This window comes from Staurois parvus, unplaced genomic scaffold, assembly GCF_062004578.1.
Source record: "Staurois parvus isolate SC_StPar_1 unplaced genomic scaffold, SC_StPar_1.0 ptg000549l, whole genome shotgun sequence".
NCBI lineage: Eukaryota > Metazoa > Chordata > Amphibia > Anura > Ranidae > Staurois > Staurois parvus.
In genome coordinates, this window is record NW_028318345.1 from 12,490,723 (window position 1) to 12,513,910 (window position 23,188).

Below are 23,188 nucleotides of genomic sequence, written 5' to 3' on the forward strand. Positions count from 1 at the left end.
TGTGGGCCTGAAACCTAGATACTGTAGCATAATGCTGCACTCCCCCAATCGACTGAATCAAAGGCTTTTGCAATGTCTAGCGATACCACTTCTATCATACCAGAGTTGATATGGTAAATCTTTAAATGAGAGAAAATTCTATGAAGGTTAGGTTGTTGTCTAAATTAAGATAAGATTCTTCAGAGGCTGAAGATGCATGAATTTGTTCATACCTTTTTTCCTGATCCTGTAGCCATCAGTAGGTCATATTATGGTCTCAGAGTGCCCACTTTTACTAAATCTTGACATGAGACATTTGGCAGATGTCATCCTGTCATCCTGACAATACTGGGAGACTTTCAACATCAAACATGTTTTCTCCAAAGAGAACTAAAGATTTTGAACAGAGAGACCAGAGAAAATAGTGGTAATTACAAAGACCCGGAATAACAGAAGGACATTGAAAAGTTTATACCACCTTCTTATTTTTTGTAATTCTTTATTTAGTAAGACATTGTGCATATACAAGGGAGTTCCATCACACAGTAAACAATAAGGAAAATCCATATACATTTCCCGAAACATTTGCACACACAATATGGCACAACATATCACAGTGTTCCAACAATCAGTAGTAGGCTGGATACAAGTTGTCTGTTACATATAGCTATTCTAAAGCTATTCATACAGGAAATGTAGGGTAATGAGCCTGCAATACACAAATTCTAACACAAACTTTTATATTTAAAAACAGAATCGGTCCATCATGGGACCAAGAAAAAAAAAATGGAAAAATGATGTGGAAAAACTGGTATTTTCTGAACTCTCAGGGAAGGGGAGAGGAAAAAAAAAAGGTAGATTTGGAAGAGGAGATGAGAGAGAGAGGATGGAGTGGGGATTCACCAAGAGTACTGGAGACATGGAGGGTGGAGGGGCAGAGTAGCAGAGGGCCTCAAGTATACCTCGTCCAAGGCCTCCACGTCTCCCGATAAACATCTTCCTTATTGTTATGGGAGGTAGTTAGGCTCTCCATTAAATTAATGTTATTCAACTTCGCAAACAGGTGACCCAAAGTCAGGGGGAAGAGATTTGCTTCCACAGATCTGGAATGCATTCCCGTGACGCATTCGGAAGATGAACTTTCAGGGAGCATCTATAGCGATGTAATGGTACCGAGTTGAGATGAAGGAAGTAGGCCAATGGGTCTGTTCCCAAATCAATGGAGGTCAACTGTGAGAAGTTCCTCACTCCCTTCCAGAACTGATTCAGCAAAGGACATTGCCAGAAGATATGCAGTAAAATGCCCTCTTCCCTCTGATAACGCCAACACAAACTGGAGACTGAGGGGTAAAATTTGTTCAGAAGCACCAGGACCCTATACCACCTGGACAGAAGTTTGTATCCCTGCTCTTGGAAATTAGCTATCGAGGATTTGTGAGCTAATTGAATGATCCAGTTTACTTGTTCTTCCGAAAAGGACATCTGCAGGTCAGCCTCCCACTTGTGCACGTAGGAAGGGACAAAAGTCTCCTCCGGTGTGCTCAGTATTTTATATAATACAGATAGAAGGTGATGAGTATACTCCTTTGTGGCACACAGATGTTCAAAAGGGGTAAGTGATCTGTTATATTTATTTAAGTCTGGAATCGATTGTAAGAAGTGGTGCTACTGGTAGGCCGACCAGGCACCCAGAGGGGGGTTGTACCAGAATGCCAAGTGTCTGAAGGGATATCCAGGTCTGCTGAGTCGTGAAATGCCTACACTGTGTAATGCCCACCTCCCCCAGGCAGGGCAATTGCTTACTGTCAACTCCCTGAGGAAAGACGGTATTGGAGAGTACAGGGGTAAGGGGGAATGATAAGGGGACAGTCCCTTTTGTTGAAAAGTCTTGTGAATAACCTTAATTGTGGCTCCCACTGTAAGGTGACTCTTAAGAGAATGATAATATTTCACTTGTAACCAGGGTAAGACCGCAAGTGCAACCTGTGCTAACTGTTGTTCAATTTGGGCCCACATCTTATATCTAGGAGACGTACATCACATCACCACCCTGGAAATATACAAGGCTTTATAAAATAGTGATAGATCTGGCAGACCAACACCCCCTTTCAGCTTGGGGAGAGTTAGCAAAGAGAATTTTGTCCAAATAACTTTGCCCCCCCCCAGATAAAGTCCAATTGCATAGTCCGCACCAATGCAAAAAAAGTCTGAGGGATATATGGGCAATGCCTGTAAAATCTGGGGTAATGTCATCATTTTGTAGGTATTACAGTGACCAAACCATGGGAGGATAAGGCCCTTCCATCTGCGCATGTCTGACCTAATTGTAGATAACAAAGGGCTGAAACTTGCTTCATACAGTGCTGAGGGGTCAGCCCCTTAACTCCAAGGTAGAGCATAGAAGACATTGTTGAACGAAACTGGTATGAGTGCTGCAGATGTGTCACACGGTCCTTTGCCAGATTGATGTTGAGGGCCACAGATTTGGAAAAATTTATGGAAAAATTAGAAAGTTCCCCATATGTAATAAACAGGGAAAGCAATTCTGGTAGGGATGTCTCTGGGTTGGTAAGGCTGAACAAGAGGTCATCAGCATATGCCGCGATCTTTTCTATGCATTATGGGATCGCTGTAGTCCTGTTATGGCAGGGTTAGATCGTACCTTCACAGGAAAGGCTCAAGTGTCAGGATAAAAATTAAAGGGGAGAGGGGACATCCCTGCCGAGTTCCATTGGATAGCGGGAAATAATCAGAACGGGTTTCATTCATTTTCACTGCAGCCGTAGGGTGGGACTATAGTGCAGAAATCCATGTCAAAATATGGGTACCCAGTCCCACATGTTTCAGAGTGGCTGACATGAACTGCCAGTCTACTTGTGGCCTTCTCAGCATCAGTGGACAATAGCATGAGAGTTTGGGCCCTTGATCGTGCAGAGTGGATCAGAGCAACAACCATCGTCATGTTATCCCTCACCTCTCTCTGGGGGATGAAGCCAACCTGGCCGGCATGTATGAGCTCAGGAACATAAGGGAGCAGCCTACCTGTTATGGTCTTGGAAAATAATTTGAGGACGACATCGAGAAGGGCAATGAGTCTGTAGTTGCAGCATCGAGTGTGGTCCTTGTCCAGTTTAGGGATAACAGTGATGTGTGCCCTCAACATATCTGGCGGAAGGTAGTGACCATCGGAAAGAGCATTGTACGCCCATAGGAAGTAAGGAGAGGGGGTCTCTCTGAAAGATTTACAATAGAATAAAGTCAGGCCATCTGGACCAGGTGCTTTATTCATTTTGGTAGTGGTTATAGCGATATCCAACTCCTCAGTGGTTATAGGGCCCTCCATTTCCTCGCAAGTCTGTGTGGGTAGGGATGGCATACCAGAGGTTGCCAAGAAGGAAGCTATCAGCTCTCACCGCTGTGTAAAGAGCTGGGGAGAGTGATCCTGCAGATTACAAAGATTATGATAAAATTGCTGAAACGTCTTAGTGAGTGTGGATGAATCCATAGCCTTGTCCCTACCATGGGTAGTTATTTGGGTTACCATTGGTTTTGATTGAGCGCTCCGAAGGGCATTCATTAAGAGAGTTCCAGGCTCATTCCCAAACTCATAAAATGACCGTCAGCATCTACGGAGTTTATCTTGTATATTAGCTGATCCAGTTCTTCTCTCAACTGCCGCAACTCCCTTTGTGTGGACAATGCTAGGGATTTTTTGTGAACTGTCTCCAATCACTTAATGCATTCAAGTATGGCAGCAGACTGCAATGTCCTTTCTTTTTTAAGTCTGGGCAGCACAGCGGCTAAATGGTTAGCGCTTTTGCCTACCAGTACTTGGGTCGTTGGTTCGAATACCAGCCACAGCACCTCCTACCTGGAGTTTGCATGTTCTCCCTGTGCCTGCGTGGGTTTCTTCTGGGTACTCCAGTTTCCTTCCACACTCCGAAGACATGCTGGTAGGTTAATTGGATCCTGTCTAAATTGGCCCTAGTATGAGTATGTATGAATGTAAGTTAGGGACCTTAGATTGTACACTCCTTGAGGGTTAGGGACTGATGAGAATGTACAATATATATATTATATATAAAGCACTGCATAAATTGACAGCGCTATATAAGTACCTGAAATAAATAAATAATAAAGTCTAGCTCCATGTTTAATAAAGAGCCCTCGTATTGTGCACTTGTGGGCTTCCCAAAGGGTCAAGGGTCCTGTTTCCGGAACATCATTCATTTGAAAATAAGATGTAAGCGCCTGGGATACTTCCACCATGGTGGCTGGATCTTTCAGCAATGCCTCATTTAATTTCCAAGAGGAAAGTTTGTGTACATGAAGTGAGAGATCTAGCTCCATATGTATGGGGGCATGGTTAGAAAGAAGTAATGGGTCGATAGAAGTACTGCATACCCTGGCTTTTTTCTCTGTGCGGGAGAAAGAAGTAGTCCAGACGTGAGTAGGTCTGATGGACAGGAGAGAAGAAAGTATAGTCGTGGTCGTTTGGATGGCCTAGGTTCCATGTATCCACTAGATTCAGGAGGTGGAGTTCTGACTTTAGCCTCTTTAGATAAGCATAAGAAAGGTGGGGAGACTCCTTCAAGATGTCTAAAAGAGGGTCATATGCAAAATTAAAGTCTCCCCCCACTATCAATACCCCCTCGCCACTTTCCAGAATTATTGGGAACAAAAAGATGGCCGGAGTTAGGGAAGTATATATTCACTAATGTCACTTTCATTGTCCCTATGGAGCCTTTAACTAAGAGATATCTGCTGTCTTCATCCGTCACAAACTCTCCCAAAGTCCACAGAATAGTTTGAGCTATCAAAATACTTATTCCTTTTGCCTTCACTATAGGGGAAGTGCTGTGATACGCTATAGGATTTTTGCAGTTAAATAGTTTGAGCACTTTCTCACCATGGAAATGTGTCTCTTGTAGGAAGACCACCTGGCTCCTTATCTTAGTCAAATCGTGTAATAATCTCATTCTCTTTTCGGGAACGTTCAGGCCTCAGACGTTGCACGAGGTAAACTGGACTGGGCATCGCTCTGATTATCCCCCTCTGTCCATCTCTCCCTGCTGATACCACCTTCTTATAACCTCCAGTGCCTAGAGCCCTATAAATATATGTCTACAGTTTGAGAGTTAAGGCATTGCTGACACTGACTGCTACTCTTACAAGATTTGGAATGAGATTTGGTGATGTTAGTTCTGTGGTGCTCACTATCCTTTGTGCTCAAGAGAAACAGTGCAGAACAAGGCATGGTAAGTCAGTAATGTGTAAAAGATCAGCTGCAGTGATCCCTTGGGCAATACTAGTGACTAATCATTTGCACTCTGCTTGGCTTTTGTGAGAGGGTTTCAACAGTTCAGGTCTTCTTTAACTGCAATAAATAAAAGTCGTGTCTCTAAGTTGGCTGTGCTATTTAGCAAAGCTGTGTTCTATTTAGCAAAGCTGTGTAAAACTAAGGAATATACTGAGAGAAATACAAATCCATTGGCAGGTAAACCAGCGTACATATCTGTTTTTCATCTGTATATTTGTAGACCAGCTTTAATCACATAATATGATTTATTACATTACTTCTGAAATCATTATACTGAGTTTGGAATTCGCTTTATAGCTTGATCTTTCTTTTGAGTACAAAATAGTCTATGCTAACAGTCCCTTGCCCCCAAACCTTGTTAAATTCTGTTTGATTCCTGTGGGCCCAAAGCTCTGATTGCTTCCCTAGGGGAGACTCTTTCCTCTCTCTATTTGGTGTTATTACAGGAGGTCTAATTATATCTATTATGCTGTTCAGTTTCACAGTGAACTGATGACAAAATGGTGAAAAAAGGGTAAAAAATATAGGGTGTCTGATTGAAGAATGAAATGAAGGCCAAACCAGAGTAATTTGTAAGATTACATCTAAACCACCAAGTGTGTTTTACTAACAAAATAAGAAGAAGATAGTACCAATTTTACGTTATTGCTCAGGCAACAGGGAACATATTATCCTACTGGAATTGGTAGTGCACAAGCTCAAGCCTGCATCAAGTTGCAGAAACTATGTGCTATTAAAAGTGTAACAAAGATTTTAGTGTATATATATATATATATATATATATATATATATATAATTTGAAAGCAGATATTGCCACTCAGCTTATTGCTTTTCCTAAATATAGTACAAAAAAGGGAACAAGTGCAGAAAATGGCTCGTTATTTTTTTTAGGTGGCTTCACTTATTCCGCAGGGATCTTATAGATCCTTCTTAGCAGCAGCTCATTCCAGCACTGATTAAGTGGGAAATACACACTATCTCAAAGGTCAAACCTATAATCAGCTGCCCTGAGGGCTAGACATAGAAAACTTCTTAATCCAAGTTGACTTTATTGGAAATCCATAACAAGTTGCAGAAGGCACAAGCTATTATCTAACAGATACACTCAAGCAATTAAAGTTTTAGCTGCCTCTTTTGATAGACGTCTGTGCCAGAAATGAGATATTCATACACATGTAGCCTTGCAACTCATTAGTTAATTATTGCATCTGCTGCACTGTAAATAATGTAAAATGTGTGTTTTTTTGTATAGTTGAGTAAAATGGGTGTGTTTACAATGTTCATAATACATCAGACTATTCATTTTATTAACTCTGAATCAAACTATATTAGGGATTATTGTAAAATTAGCTCTAAAGTAGATATTTTATTTGTTAAATTATTTTTCTCTTTAATGACTTTAGTTCCAAATGCACTATGTACCTCATAAAGAAATTGCAGCACATTAAAATTTGTTACAGACTTATAACATTCATCGCATGCACAGCATCACATAGAAACCTAACACTGAACTGAACATAAATATTTTGAGTGCCAGTAGGCAAGTGAGATTGTTTTCTCTATATACAGTGCTAATAAAAACCATTCACACCTTTGGAAGTTTTCATATTTTATTATTAGAGATGAGCGAATTATTCAAAAATTCGATTCGGCTGATTCGCCGAATTTGCGGAATAAATTCGATTCGATGCGAATTTAACTTATTAAAAGGGTTTCTAGGCTTCAGAGAGCCTTTATATTAGTGCAGAACACTGTACCTTTAATTTAAATGCCCTTGGAGTCTGCTGGGGAAGAGAAATAATACTGTCAGTCAGTATGACATGCAGATGAGTGCCATCGATCTTAGAATCACCGCACACTTCACTCATTTGGGCAGTCACGGGGCACGACGAAGAAGATGAAGAAGAAGATGAAGAAGAAGAAGAAGATGATGAAGAAGAAGAAGATGAAGAAGAAGAAGAAGATGAAGATGAAGAAGAAGAAGAAGATGAAGAAGATGAAGAAGAAGATGAAGAAGAAGATGAAGAAGAAGATGATGATGAAGAAGATGATGAAGAAGAAGATGATGAAGAAGAAGAAGATGAAGAAGAAGAAGAAGATGAAGAAGAAGAAGATGAAGAAGAAGAAGAAGAAGAAGAAGAGGATGAGGAAGAAGAGGATGAGGATGAGGATGAAGAAGAAGAAGAAGATGAGGATGAAGAAGAAGGAGAAGATGAAGAAGAAGAAGATGATGAAGAAGAAGATGATGAAGAAGAAGATGATGAAGAAGAAGAAGATGAAGAAGATGAAGAAGAAGAAGATGAAGAAGAGGAAGAAGAAGAAGATGAAGAAGAAGAAGAAGATGAAGAAGAAGATGAAGAAGAAGAAGAAGAAGAAGATGAGGATGAAGAAGAAGAAGAAGAGGATGAAGAAGAAGAAGAAGAAGAAGAAGAAGAAGATGAAGAAGAAGAAGATGAAGAAGAAGAAGATGAAGAAGAAGAAGAAGAAGAAGAAGAAGAAGAAGTTGAAGAAGAAGAAGAAGAAGAAGAAGAAGATGAGGAAGAAGAAGAAGAAGATGAGGATGAAGAAGAAGAAGAAGAAGGAGATGAAGAAGAAGATGATGAAGAAGATGATGATGAAGAAGATGATGAAGAAGAAGATGATGAAGAAGAAGATGATGAAGAAGAAGAAGATGAAGAAGAAGAAGAAGAAGATGAAGAAGAAGATGAAGAAGAAGATGAAGAAGAAGAAGAAGAAGATGAAGAAGAAGAAGAAGATGAAGAAGAAGAAGATGAAGAAGAAGAAGAAGAAGATGAGGAAGAAGAAGAAGAGGATGAAGAAGAAGAAGATGAGGATGAAGAAGAAGAAGATGAAGAAGAAGATGAAGAAGAAGAAGAAGAAGATGAGGATGAGGAAGAAGAAGAAGAGGATGAGGATGAAGAAGAAGAAGAAGAAGATGAGGATGAAGAAGAAGAAGAAGAAGAAGAAGATGAGGATGAAGAAGAAGAAGAAGAAGAAGATGAGGATGAAGAAGAAGAAGAAGATGAGGATGAAGAATAAGAAGAAGAAGAGGATGAGGATGATGAAGAAGAAGAAGAAGAGGAAGAGGATGAGGATGAAGAAGAAGAAGAAGAAGAAGAAGAAGAGGATGAGGATGAAGAAGAAGAAGAAAAAGAAGAGGATGAGGATGAGGATGAAGAAGAAGCAGAAGAAGAAGTAGGATGAAAATAAGAAGAATTCCAGTACAGCAAAAAGTGTATCTGCAGAGAGCTCCGCTATTTCTGACAGTTCTCTGACAGTTCCTTCACATTTACAGCGGTTGAAACATTGTATCTATTTGTTTCCGAATAAAAACATCTGTATCCTAAATGGAAACAAATAGATACAATGTTTCAACCGCTGTAAATGTGAAGGAACTGTCAGAGAACTGTCAGAAATAGCGGAGCTCTCTGCATGACATGACAAGTCAAAGAATGAATGCAAGAGAACAATTAAATGCTTAATCAACAAACAGAACATGCATGCCACAGTTATAAATAATCTGTATAGGCCAGCCACCAAAAGTGACTAGTGCAAAATGCCACCCAGAGATTTATGGCCACTCTTAAGAAGTTACAGGTCTCAATTGCTAAGAATGGAGACACACCATATTCAGATTTATGGGAGAGTAGAAAAAGAAAGCCACTGTTAACTAAAACTCACATTACTTCTTGCTTACAGTTTTCCAGAAGGCACTTGGGGGACTCTGATGTCTACAGCAAGGTGGTTGAACTTTTTTGCCCATAACATTTTGTTTCATATAAGCCAAAGTTTGTATAACATCATTAGAGATGAGCGAAGTATTCAAAAATTCGATTCGACTGATTCGGCGAATTCGTGGAAAAATTTCGATTCGAGTCGAATATATTCGCTGTGAATTTAACTTAAAAAAGGGTGTTTCTAGGCTTCAGAGAGACTTAATATTAGTGCTGAACACTGTACCTTTAATTTAAATGCCCTTGGAGTCTGCTGGGGAAGAGAAATAATACTGTCAGTCAGTATGACATGCAGATGAGTGCCGTCGATCTTAGAATCACCGCACACTTCACTCATTTGGGCAGTCACGGGGCCAAAACCAGAGTGTGGAGCCACAGTGTGGCGGTGGAGGCAGCAGCAATGGGAGGCCATACAGCACCCTATGACAAAAATGGAAACCACCAGCAGTGTGAGGAGACCTGAAAGTGGCACATGGCAGAGTGTGGCGATAGAGACAGCAGCAATGGGAGGCCGTACAGGGACCCATGACACACTCTGGACCTGGCAGCAGCATGAGGAGGCGGTACAGGGGCCCATGGCAGATTACGGGCCTGGCAGCAGCATGAGGAGTTGGTACGGGGGCCCATGGCAGATTACGGGCCTGGCAGCAGCAATGGGAGGCCGTACAGGGACCCATGACACACTCTGGACCTGGCAGCAGCATGGGGAGGCGGTACAGGGGCCCATGACAGATTACGGGCCTGGCAGCAGCATGAGGAGTCGGTACGGGGGCCCATGACACACTCTGGACCTGGCAGCAGCATGAGGAGGCGGTACAGGGGCGCATGACAGATTACGAGCCTGGCAGCAGCAACTTGGACAGGAGGACGTTCAGCTTCTGCACCGTCTGGTGCGTGCTCGCAAACTGTTGTCTCTTGGAAACGGATTCCAAGAAAGACTGCTGACGGAATCCGTGAAGAGGAGTAGCAGGAGAAGGAGCATCTGAACGAGCGGAATATGCCAACAAGCGACAACAGGGGCCCATGACAGATTACGGGCCTGGCAGCAGCATGAGGAGTCGGTACGGGGGCCCATGGCAGATTAGGGGCCTGGCAGCAGCTATGGGAGGCCCGTAATCTGCCAGCACCCTATGACAAAAAATGGAACCCACCAGCAGTGTGAGGAGACCTGAAAGTGGCACATGGCAGAGTGTGGCGATGGAGACAGCAGCAATGGGAGGCCGTACAGGGACCCATGAGAGACTCTGGACCTGGCAGCAGCATGAGGAGGCGGTATAGGGGCCCATGGCAGATTAGGGGCCTGGCAGCAGCTATGGGAGGCCCGTAATCTGCCAGCACCCTATGACAAAAAATGGAATACACCAGCAGTGTGAGGAGACCTGAAAGTGGCACATGGCAGAGTGTGGCGATGGAGACAGCAGCAATGGGAGGCCGTACAGGGACCCATGAGAGACTCTGGACTTGGCAGCAGCATGAGGAGGCGGTATAGGGGCCCATGGCAGATTAGGGGCCTGGCAGCAGCTATGGGAGGCCCGTAATCTGCCAGCACCCTATGACAAAAAATTTAACACACCAGCAGTGTGAGGAGACCTGAAAGTGGCACATGTTTGGGGCATGATTCATGGCGGATTTAGTCAGTTGTGTCAGGAACTGGTGGTTTGAAATCCAGACTAATCCACGCCTGATTCATTTTCACAAACGTCAGTCTCTCCACACTTTGGGTGGACAGTCGTGTCCTCCGCGGAGTTGCAATACCTCCTGCCGCACTAAACACGCGCTCCGATGCCACGCTACTGGCCGGGCATGACAGCCTTTCAAGGGCAAATTCAGCTAGTTGGGGCCAAAGGTCAAGTTTCGTTGCCCAGTAGTCAAGGGGATTGTCTACCTCGGTTGGCAGGGTGCTGTCCAAGTAGGCCTAAGCCTGTTGTTTGAGGTCCTGCTCCAGGTCCACCTGATGCTGCTGCTGCTGCTGCTGCGGCTGGTTAGTAGTTTCCTCACTGCGCTGGTGAAGAAAGCTACTCATCATCGACTGCAGACTGAGGCAGCCGCTGCTGGTGGAGCTGCCACTGCTCCTACCACCCCACCCCTCCCCTGCTGCCATGGCAGCGGAAAGCGAGCGCACAGGGCCCACAGTGTCTGAGGATGGACGTTGGCGCAGACAGGCAGAGACCAGCTGACTACATAGGTGGTTTTTATAGTACGTTATTTTGGCCTCCCTCTCAGCAGGTGTGAAAAAGGCCACCATTTTTGAACGGTAGCGAGGGTCCAACAAGGTGGACAGTCAAAAGTCATCCCTCTGTCTGATGGTTATTATTCGGCTGTCGCTACGCAAGCAAGCGAGCATGCTATGGGCCATTTGTGCCAAGGAATGCGAGGGACTCCCTGCCTCCATCTCCACAGCATACTGCCACGGTGCGTCTGGGTCCTCTGTCTCCTCCTCCTCCTCCTCTACCAGATGCTCCTGCTCCTCCACTCCTGTCCGCTGAGTGGAAAAACCACCCATTTCACTCAATAATTCCTGAGCACCAATGTCCTCCTCTACCTCCTCCTCTTCTTCCTGTCCTGCCCCCACAGGGGTCATGTGGCATTGAGATCTGTGCACCACGTCTACCGCACCCTGACCAGCCATTGTTAACAGCATTTGTTCCAGGACGTGCAACAGAGGAATGACGTCGTTCATCCCATAGTCCTGCCGACTCACGAATAGCGTGGCCTCCTCAAAGGGCCTGAGCAAGCGGCAGGTGTCACGCATGAGCTGCCAATGGCTGACATCTAAGTTACACAGGGAGTACCTTTATCCGCTTTTAACATCAGGAAATCTGTGATGGCCTTTCGCTGTTCGTAAAGGCGGTCTAACATGTAGGGTTGAATTCCACCTTGTTGCAACGTCACAGCATGAGGAGTCGGTACGGGGGCCCATGGCAGATTACGTGCCTGGCAGCAGCAATGGGAGGCCCGTAATCTGCCAGCACCCTATGTCAAAAAATTCAACACACCAGCAGTGTGAGGAGACCTGAAAGTGGCACATGGCAGAGTGTGGCTATGGAGACAGCAGCAATGGGAGGCCGTACAGGGACCCATGACACACTCTGGACCTGGCAGCAGCATGAGGAGGCGGTATAGGGGCCCATGGCAGATTAGGGGCCTGGCAGCAGCTATGGGAGGCCCGTAATCTGCCAGCACCCTATGTCAAAAAATTGAACACACCAGCAGTGTGAGGAGACCTGAAAGTGGCACATGGCATGAGAGACTGTGGACCTGGCAGCAGCATGAGGAGGCGGTATAGGGGCCCATGGCAGATTAGGGGCCTGGCAGCAGCTATGGGAGGCCCGTAATCTGCCAGCACCCTATGTCAAAAAATTGAACACACCAGCAGTGTGAGGAGACCTGAAAGTGGCACATGGCAGAGTGTGGCGATGGAGACAGCAGCAATGGGAGGCCGTACAGGGACCCATGAGAGACTCTGGACCTGGCAGCAGCATGAGGAGGCGGTATATAGGGGCCCATGGCAGATTAGGGGCCTGGCAGCAGCTATAGGAGGCCCGTAATCTGCCAGCACCCTATGTCAAAAAATTCTACACACCAGCAGTGTGAGGAGACCTGAAAGTGGCACATGGCAGAGTGTGGCGATGGAGACAGCAGCAATGGGAGGCCGTACAGGGACCCATGAGAGACTCTGGACTTGGCAGCAGCATGAGGAGGTGGTATATAGGGGCCCATGGCAGATTAGGGGCCTGGCAGCAGCTATGGGAGGCCCGTAATCTGCCAGCACCCTATGTCAAAAAATTCTAAACACCAGCAGTGTGTGAGGAGACCTGAAAGTGGCACATGGCAGAGTGTGGCGATGGAGACAGCAGCAATGGGAGGCCGTACAGGGACCCATGAGAGACTCTGGACCTGGCAGCAGCATGAGGAGGCGGTATATAGGGGCCTATGGCAGATTAGGGGCCTGGCAGCAGCTATAGGAGGCCCGTAATCTGCCAGCACCCTATGTCAAAAAATTCTACACACCAGCAGTGTGAGGAGACCTGAAAGTGGCACATGGCAGAGTGTGGCGATGAAGACAGCAGCAATGGGAGGCCGTACAGGGACCCATGAGAGACTCTGGACCTGGCAGCAGCATGAGGAGGTGGTATATAGGGGCCTATGGCAGATTAGGGGCCTGGCAGCAGCTATAGGAGGCCCGTAATCTGCCAGCACCCTATGTCAAAAAATTCTACACACCAGCAGTGTGAGGAGACCTGAAAGTGGCACATGGCAGAGTGTGGCGATGGAGACAGCAGCAATGGGAGGCCGTACAGGGACCCATGAGAGACTCTGGACCTGGCAGCAGCATGAGGAGGCGGTATATAGGGGCCTATGGCAGATTAGGGGCCTGGCAGCAGCTATAGGAGGCCCGTAATCTGCCAGCACCCTATGTCAAAAAATTCTACACACCAGCAGTGTGAGGAGACCTGAAAGTGGCACATGGCAGAGTGTGGCGATGGAGACAGCAGCAATGGGAGGCCGTACAGGGACCCATGAGAGACTCTGGACCTGGCAGCAGCATGAGGAGGCGGTATATAGGGGCCTATGGCAGATTAGGGGCCTGGCAGCAGCTATAGGAGGCCCGTAATCTGCCAGCACCCTATGTCAAAAAATTCTACACACCAGCAGTGTGAGGAGACCTGAAAGTGGCACATGGCAGAGTGTGGCGATGGAGACAGCAGCAATGGGAGGCCGTACAGGGACCCATGACAGACTCTGGACCTGGCAGCAGCATGAGGAGGCGGTATATAGGGGCCCATGGCAGATTAGGGGCCTGGCAGCATCTATGGGAGGCCCGTAATCTGCCAGCACCCTATGTCAAAAAATTCAACACACCAGCAGTGTGTGAGGAGACCTGAAAGTGGCACATGGCAGAGTGTGGCGATGGAGACAGCAGCAATGGGAGGCCGTACAGGGACCCATGAGAGACTCTGGACCTGGCAGCAGCATGAGGAGGCGGTATATAGGGGCCCATGGCAGATTAGGGGCCTGGCAGCAGCTATGGGAGGCCCGTAATCTGCCAGCATCCTATGTCAAAAAATTCAACACACCAGCAGTGTGTGAGGAGACCTGAAAGTGGCACATGGCAGAGTGTGGCGATGGAGACAACCCGCAATGGGAGGCCGTACAGGGACCCATGACAGACTCTGGACCTGGCAGCAGCATGAGGAGGCAGTATATAGGGGCCCATGGCAGATTAGGGGCCTGGCAGCATCTATGGGAGGCCCGTAATCTGCCAGCACCCTATGTCAAAAAATTCAACACACCAGCAGTGTGTGAGGAGACCTGAAAGTGGCACATGGCAGAGTGTGGCGATGGAGACAGCAGCAATGGGAGGCCGTACAGGGACCCATGACAGACTCTGGACCTGGCAGCAGCATGAGGAGGCGGTATATAGGGGCCCATGGCAGATTAGGGGCCTGGCAGCATCTATGGGAGGCCCGTAATCTGCCAGCACCCTATGTCAAAAAATTCTACACACCAGCAGTGTGTGAGGAGACCTGAAATGGCACATGGCAGAGTGTGGCGATGGAGACAGCAGCAATGGGAGGCCGTACAGGGACCCATGACAGACTCTGGACCTGGCAGCAGCATGAGGAGGCGGTATATAGGGGCCCATGGCAGATTAGGGGCCTGGCAGCAGCTATGGGAGGCCCGTAATCTGCCAGCACCCTATGTCAAAAAATTCAACACACCAGCAGTGTGTGAGGAGACCTGAAAGTGGCACATGGCAGAGTGTGGCGATGGAGACAACCCACCGACTGTTTTGCTCGCTGCCAAGCTGCCACCCTCTTCTCCTGATGATGCGGAAGCAATAGCCTGATGACGACGAGGCTGCCAAGTGCGATCAGCCTCATCATCATCAATTAGGGTCTCCGCCTCACTACTAGCCCCCTCGGCTGCGTGTGGGTCAGGAGACAGACCTGTCTCTAGACCGGCTACCGAGCCACTCTCCTCGCCACTACTTCTTCGCCTGGCTGCTGAAGAGGCGGATGTCTCCCCCCGTTCCTGACCGCCCTCTGTTAGCTCTTCCTCACTGTACTGGATGACACCGGGAGCACTAGCCTCTGGCTGCGAATAGTGCTGCCTCGACCCCTTCCTCTGCTGCCACGTCTGCTCGCTCCTAAAACATTGCCTCCTCTGCCACTCCTCTGCATGTTGTCTGACATACTCTTTAATTAAACGATTCTGTGTCCCTGAGTAACAATTCTGTGTCCCTGAGTAACGTTTCTGTGGCCCTAAGTAACATTTCTGTGGCCCTCAGTAACAATTCTGTCTGTCCCTGAGTAACAATTCTGTGTCTGTCCCTGAGTAACAATTCTGTGTCCCTCAGTAACAATTCTGTGTCCCTCAGTAAAAATTCTGTGTCCCTCAGTAACAATTCTGTGTCTGTGCGAGTAACAATTCTGTGGCCCTAAGTAACAGTTCTGTGGCCCTCAGTAACAATTCTGTGTCTGTGCGAGTAACAATTCTGTGTCTGTGCGAGTAACAATTCTGTGGCCCTAAGTAACAGTTCTGTGGCCCTCAGTAACAATTCTGTGTCTGTCCCTGAGTAACAATTCTGTGGCCCTAACTAAAGTTTCTGTGGCCCTAAGTAACAATTCTCTGGCACTCAGTAACAATTCTGTCTGTCCCTGAGTAACAATTCTGTGGCCCTAATAACGTTTCTGTGGCCCTAAGTAACAATTCTCTGGCACTCAGTAACAATTCTGTCTGTCCCTGAGTAACAATTCTGTGGCCCTAATAACGTTTCTGTGGCCCTAAGTAACAATTCTCTGGCACTCAGTAACAATTCTGTCTGTCCCTGAGTAACAATTCTGTGGCCCTAATAACGTTTCTGTGGCCCTAAGTAACAATTCTCTGGCACTCAGTAACAATTCTGTCTGTCCCTGAGTATGAATTCTGTGGCCCTAATTAGCGTTTCTTTGTCCCTAAGTAACGATTCTGTGGCCCTAATTAACAATTCTGTGTCCCTGAGTAATAGTTCTCTGTCCCTAAGTATCGTTTCTCTGTCCCCAAGTATCGTTTCTGTGGCCCTAACTCTGTCCCTGTCCCTAATACAGAGCGGTCTGCCTCTGTTCAATGACTGCAGGCAAATGAAGAATTCCAAAATGGCCGCTATTTATAGCTCGACCATTACAGTGCTAGCTGGCTGGCTGCTGATTGGCTGATGCGATCACATGTCGTTGAGGAATGCATTATGGGTCAGCGCGCCTTGTCTGCGCGCCTTCCCAGACATCCCCGCTCCGTCGCCGCACATGTCAGCCGCCATTTTCGGAAAAACCGAATTAGGCTATTTTTCGGATTCGGCGCGAATCGAAATTTTTCCGATATTCGACTCGAATTCCACTTCGGCTACTTCGATTCGCTCATCTCTAAACATCATAAATGCTCCATCCTCATCATTAAGCATGGTGGTGGCAGAATGACTGAAAATGAGTGAATAGTTATTAATCTGCTCGTGTATGTGGTACCCAAATGACTAGTAGATTCACCACACTTATTATGCTGCAGGCAGAGGCTGCAAACCACTATGTTGTTTTTTGAAAAGAGCCCAAACTGCTGTGGAGCATTTATGAAGCAGTGCCATTCTGTCAAATCAGGTGGCTGCTCCTTGCACTCCTCTGCAAGTTTGCCCCTAGATGACAATCTGCTTTGCTGATGCTGTGTCTCTCCTTCATTTTCATCTACTTCAATCTTGGGCACCCAGGTATGGTCTTGCACCTCGACATGTGGCAGCATCACTGGCAATTGGCTCTTTCTCTTCTCTCCCTCTATGTAACTGGTGCTCTCTTCCTCCTCAACGATTGATAAAATTAATTCCTGCATATTTTCTCTTCAGAAGGTTACTGATGTGCTGCTCAAATATTTCAGCTGACCCGTCAATGCCAGTTTGCTGGACAATGGCGTAACCAGCTGGACAAGATGAGGATGAAGAGGGTGCATTTCCAGCTGCTGATGACTCTGTACTACTGTGTACTTGGGAGAAGGTTTGGTTATCTTCAGTTATCTACTGAATAGAAGAGCAGATGTGCCTTACCTCTCAATGGTGTGGCCCAACTATCACTTTAGTCTGTGGTTGCTCCCTCCCTTCTAGCTGTATGTGATCAACCGCTGCCTCTCCCTTTAGGCTTTCCAGACATAATGACAACAGGGGATTGCAAAACTTTATTTACTCCTATAGCAACAGGTTAATTGCAAATATGTGATTTGGTGCCAATTTTGCATTGCACCCAAGTACCATGTCTGCAATACCCTTGTTGCCGTAGGTGTAAACAACTGCTATAGTAATGGGGTATCGTGCTGCTAACAAAGAGCAGCTTTGTCTGTGTCACCAAAAAGTTCACCCTCCTGACCCCAAACTTAAAAGTAAATCACCCTATCAAAATACTTTAAATATAACTCTTTTTATTAATTTATTTTTGGTAGAAAGTTTTAAAAATCAATAAAACACCTGAAACAATACGAAAAGGGGAAATAGCAGTTTTACAGCAACAGAAGTTGTTGCAGACCCACTAAGAAAAATAAATAGCCTGACCAAGGACTGGTGCATCTATGGAAGGAGTCTCCAAACTTTCTAAACAAAGTATAAGGTTACTATCCTTCAGATTTTAGGGGGGTCGGATTGTTGCTAGTAGGAGTAGAAAATGTTCTCGTGTGGAAATAAACAATTGCCCATCTTTGGTATTAGAGGAGGAAAAGTGCCCCATTGTTGTCAGAGGGAGGAATAGTGCCCCATTGTCAGTGTCAGGGGCAGGAACTATGCCCCATTGTTTCTGACAATGAAGAGAAAAATGCCCCAAGGGCTGGATAAAAGCAAGCAAAGGGACACATCCTGCACTCGGGCTACAGTTTGAAGTGCACTGATCTATAAGATCTATTCATTGTGAAAAAATGGGGATACACAATGAAATGCAATTTACAGTATTGGAAGAGCACATGAATACAGGGGAGGGGTACACTGAAACGCACTAATATGCAGCAGTAGCACTATTGCACTGTGTAATGCATTGTACAGCTCTGTAGGTAGCACACTAGCACTATACAGTACATTAACACTAACTTTAACACTAACTGAAAAATTATACCTTATGGGGCCACTCCAAGCTATGGATGGAAGGAAAAGGGTCACCCCACCGGCATGTGAGGAAAAGGGAGCATGAGTCCGAGTGATTCCAGTGTCAGCCAATACAAGGGAACCCAACTAACTCCAGGACCCCAGGACTCCAATATTGAAGAATGGCCTCAGCTGCCACTCTGGCCATGCCCTCTGACCATGGGCTAGGTCACAGAACGGTGGCTGAGGTCACTCTTCAATATTAGACTCCTGGGGTCAGTTGATCAGCATCTAACACTAATTCTCACTGAAATCACAGCCAGTTGTCTTTTATTACTCCACACAAACACATAAGGACAAACGGCTTATGGGAGACCTGAATTTTATATAGAGGGGGCTGTCATATCTACTAAGCTGCATTACTGGCTACTCTTTTAGCATCTAACCATAGTTCACAAGTCATGCAAAGCATTATGGGAATTTGGTTTTGGCACTTGTGCAAATGCGCCAATAAATTTGCCATTCCTGTGAACAGTGAACAGCCAGAGTTTGCCACAAAACCTACTTCTCCCTAGTTGCTATGAGTTATTGCACCTACAGGAGTATCATTATAGGAGTACATTTTATTATTGTATATAAATGAAAAAATGGTTTGATCATATGCTTATGCCACCAAAATCAAATCCCTCTTGTATTGAACTGTATTGTTGCTGTATTGTCTCCCGTTATATTGTAAAGCGCTGAGCAAACTGTTGGCGCTATATAAATCCTGTATAATAATAATTATTAAGTGCAACAAATAATTGTTTTGTCTCTAAACAGTACATTTATGCATGCATGCATTTCTAGGTTGTTGTTGCAAAATTGTTTGTACAACAGATTTTAAAAAAATGAAGTTATTGGAGAAAATTGCTGAAATGGAAGAGAGTAAAAGACGAAACAAGGACATGCAATGTAGGTGTCCTAAAATGTAAAATTAGATACTATGGAGATGTAAGAAAGCAATTTACAAATCTCAGAAGGATCCAAATAAATTTCATTCATTCAAAGGTCACTAGTTAGTATTTGCAGCCAAACAGCATCTTCCAGGCTCCTTAGTGTGTTTCTATTCTATTTTGTTCTATATGACAGTTTTTATCCTGTTGCTGTCAGATGAATTGTAAGCCACGTTTACCTGTAAGTGCCCCAGACGAGCTCCTGATGTCTAATCTTTTTTATTGATCCTACTAGCTAGTTTCTAAAGCCATTGATTTTTCTTGCTGTCAGTTTATGGCCTTGACTTCTTAATGTTTATTTAGACTGCCCTCTATAAATTGTTTCTGGTGCTAAGGGCTAAGTAGGCAGCGGGAGGTCAGGGGTGCATGTATACCTGTTCATAAATATAAATCATAGCTTTCGTCCATCAGTGATGTTTGTGAACTCTGTTTGCAAGGTGAATAGAAAGAGAACCACTGTAAAGAAAATATTACCAAACCCCTAGGTGTTTATTGCCTGCAATCTTTTACATTTTTAGCATTCTTACACCTAGAATACTTTCGTTTTAGCTTTTTTTAAACTGCAAAATCTTATTCATAATGCTTAGAATTTAAAACAAGTACAATTATTGCAGCTATTAAAAAATGATATAATCATTACATGTTTTTGGCATTAAATTCTGGCATTAAATAACATAATATCGATTATTTATTTTTGACAGCTCACCACACACATTACTGCATTGGCATATGGCAGGTATGCTGGGGTGCACATTATAGCCAAAGTGAATAATATGGGTTGCTGCATGATACAGCAAATAGGTGGTGTAAATGTACCATAAGACTCAGTTTTCCCATAATTATTATTAAATTTTAGTGACATAATCTATAGTTTGGTTTTCCTTAAATGTCCATTATTCTAATACTGTGGACACATTTTTGAATCCTACTGAGGTGAGGGCATAGGCCATACTGTAATACTGTAGGTACTAAAGACCCACAAACGGGGCTTTCAAAAAAACAATGTAAAATCGAGGACTGATGTGATTGATTTTACATAAAACATCTACCTACCTTCCATCATTCCTTGAGTAATATCTGTTGTCTAACCAATTACCAGCTAGTAAACAAAGATGTAGCTTTCAAATAAGGAAAAAGGAGAACACAGTTTCGAACAGATGCCATTAATTAGAATTAGAAATAGGACTATGAGACTGTGAGATGGAAGAGTCCAAAATAATTTTAATTGCTTGTAAATAGTAATATAAAAATATGCAATGTGTTTCGGGGGCAATACCCTTCTTCAGAGCTCAGCATAGGAAAAGACGTGGATGAATTGACTGAACAGGTTAGAACCAATATTAAATTCTCCTTATGGAGTAACAATGTGAATTTTTTTTTCAGAAGAGCAATGGAGCTCAATGCTAAATTCTGTTTGGGGGGCGGGCAGCAATATTTAAAATATTTAAAATGAAACGTTAAAAATGGAAAATACTATTAAATAACATTCTTTGGAGATTGAGAGGTGCCTTGAATCTTCTTGCAAAGTGCCACATCTGTACAATGTATATACAATCTAATACATCAATACTGACATCACCTGTTTACATGCTGGTTTGATGTAGTCGATTGTATATACATCAAAACTGAAAAAATGCTGCTTAAATTGTCCACAAACGAGAGCTCCAGGCTGCTTCTTTTTGTAAACTAAGCTAATAGGGCTTCTCTTCATCTACATTAGACCCTATTCTGGACTATTGCAATTCCCTTCTCACTGGCCTACCCAAACGAACGCTATCCCCACTCCAGTCGATCCTAAACACAGCGGCTAGACTCATTGGCTCCCGATTGCCCAATGCATCAAATTCAAACTGCTAACTCTGACCTACAAAGCCATTCACAATGCTGCCCCAAACTACATAACTGACCTGATACCCAAATACTACCCTACCCATGCCCTCCGCTCCTCACAGGACCTCCTACTCTCTAGCTCCCTGGTCTCCTCCTCCCACGCCCGATTGCAGGACTTCTCCAGGACTTCCCCCATCCTCTGGAACTCAGTACCCAATCAAACAGACTGTCACCTACCCTCCTCACCTTCAGGCGCACCCTGAAAACCCTCCTCTTCAGGGAAGCCTACCCCAACCTCACCTAACACCTGATCTCACCTAACATTTAACCTCCTCCACTCCTCCCACCACTCCATCCCCCACAGCCATTTCCTCCTGTACCACCTTCCCCTCCCTCCTAGATTGTAAGCTCGAAAGAGCAGGGCCCTCAAACCCCTCGTGTATTGTATTGTTACTGTCTTGTCTCATGTTCTGTCCCCCATGCTACTGTACAGCGCTGAGCATACCCTTTGGCACTATATAAATACTGTATAATAATAATAATATTCTAGGCGAGGGTCTGCATAAACAGGGGGGGGTTCCCCACATAAAGAAAAAAATTGCTTAGGGGTTCACCCTGAAAAAGACACACCAGACCCTTTTCCTTGATGAGGGTCTAGTACGGATGTAAAGTGGAACCCCACCTAAAAAATGTGTGTGAGGTTAATGTTAAAAATTCATACCATACCCTTAGACTTGATGAGGGTCTGGAATGGATGTCAAGGGGGACACAAAAAAAGCAGGATGGGGCCTCCTAAAATTGTATACAAGACCCTTTAGACTGGTATAAATTTTAAGAAGGAACAGCATGGAAAAAAGCAAAACAAAACCTGAGGTTCCCCCAAAATTCATACAGACCCTTATCTGAGCATGCAACCTGGCAGACCAGAACAAGAGGGAATAAGCATGCAGTTCCACTGCTGAAAAATATCAGGCCGCATGTGTTCAAAACAGGGGGGTACCTTGCCAGGATGTATCTCATCTGGCAAAGCACTTTGTCCCCATGTTTCTGAGGACAAAGGGCTTCTTCCCAACAACCTTGGCCTGGTGGTTGTGGGGATCTGCTGGTGGGTGACTTGTCAGAATCTGGAATCTCCCTTTAATAAAAGGGGGACCCCCAGATATGACCTTCCCTACGTGAATGAGTAAGGAGTATCTTTTCTCATTCCCACAAAAAAAGTGAAAACTGCAAATAAGATTACATGATTGGACAAGATCATTATTAAAAATAAAAACCTAAAAAAGTCCCATGATGTAAATTCATCATCAATCATGTTGTCCAGTGATGTAGGTCTATGTCAATCATGATTAGCAACATCCACTGATCTCTGAAAGAATAGACCCTCTGTTCAACGGACACATGCGTTCCCAATGCGAAATGTAAACAAAGGGACAGTGTCTCCAATGTGATGTCATGTATAGTATTCATGACTGTGTCCTGTGAATGGTTGTTAAGAAAGCAGCAGGTGCCAACGTCCTTAGCACCAGTAACTTCACCTGGCCACATTCATTTACTTGCCTGGAATCCTCAGCCATGAAAAGATAGGAGCAGGCATGGCACTGATATCACTGAGCAAATCTGGTTACGTGGCTGTAAGATTTGACACAAAACTTTACTTTGCTGTAACTGTTTTTAGTTGTAGTCAAGCATTGCAGGGATGAGCTGAGAGGGATAGGAAGGTGATGTTTTGGACAGATAACTTGAGTGTCGTAAATGAGATAATCAACTTGTCACTGAAGACAGAAGTATTGAGGCTGTTTAGATGATTTTTCTTGAGATGCATTCATGGCAAATTTCTCATTCAGAGCTAAACATGTCCCAAGGTCAATAATTTCATAGCAGATGCATTGTTCAGGGAAAAAAGGGAATTAGCCTTCTATGCACAGGTTGAGACATTACAGGTATGGAATGTAATAACACATATGTTATTTGAAACCTTTATGTGCTGTATGGATGGAGTTCCAGATAGGGAGAATGAAATAATAAATGTTCTTAAGATAGAATAAAACAGTGTGATGGAAAAAATACAAGAGCACATTTTGGAAAACCTAACAGAGACTCATCTTATATTAATGGCTAGGCTTAAAGTGGAGTTCCAGCTGTTTTTGTGTTTATTAAAAGTCAGCAGCTATAAAAACTGTAGCCGCTGACTGACACACACTTACCTGTCCCGGAGTCCAGCGATGTTGTCACCGTGCTGTCCTTT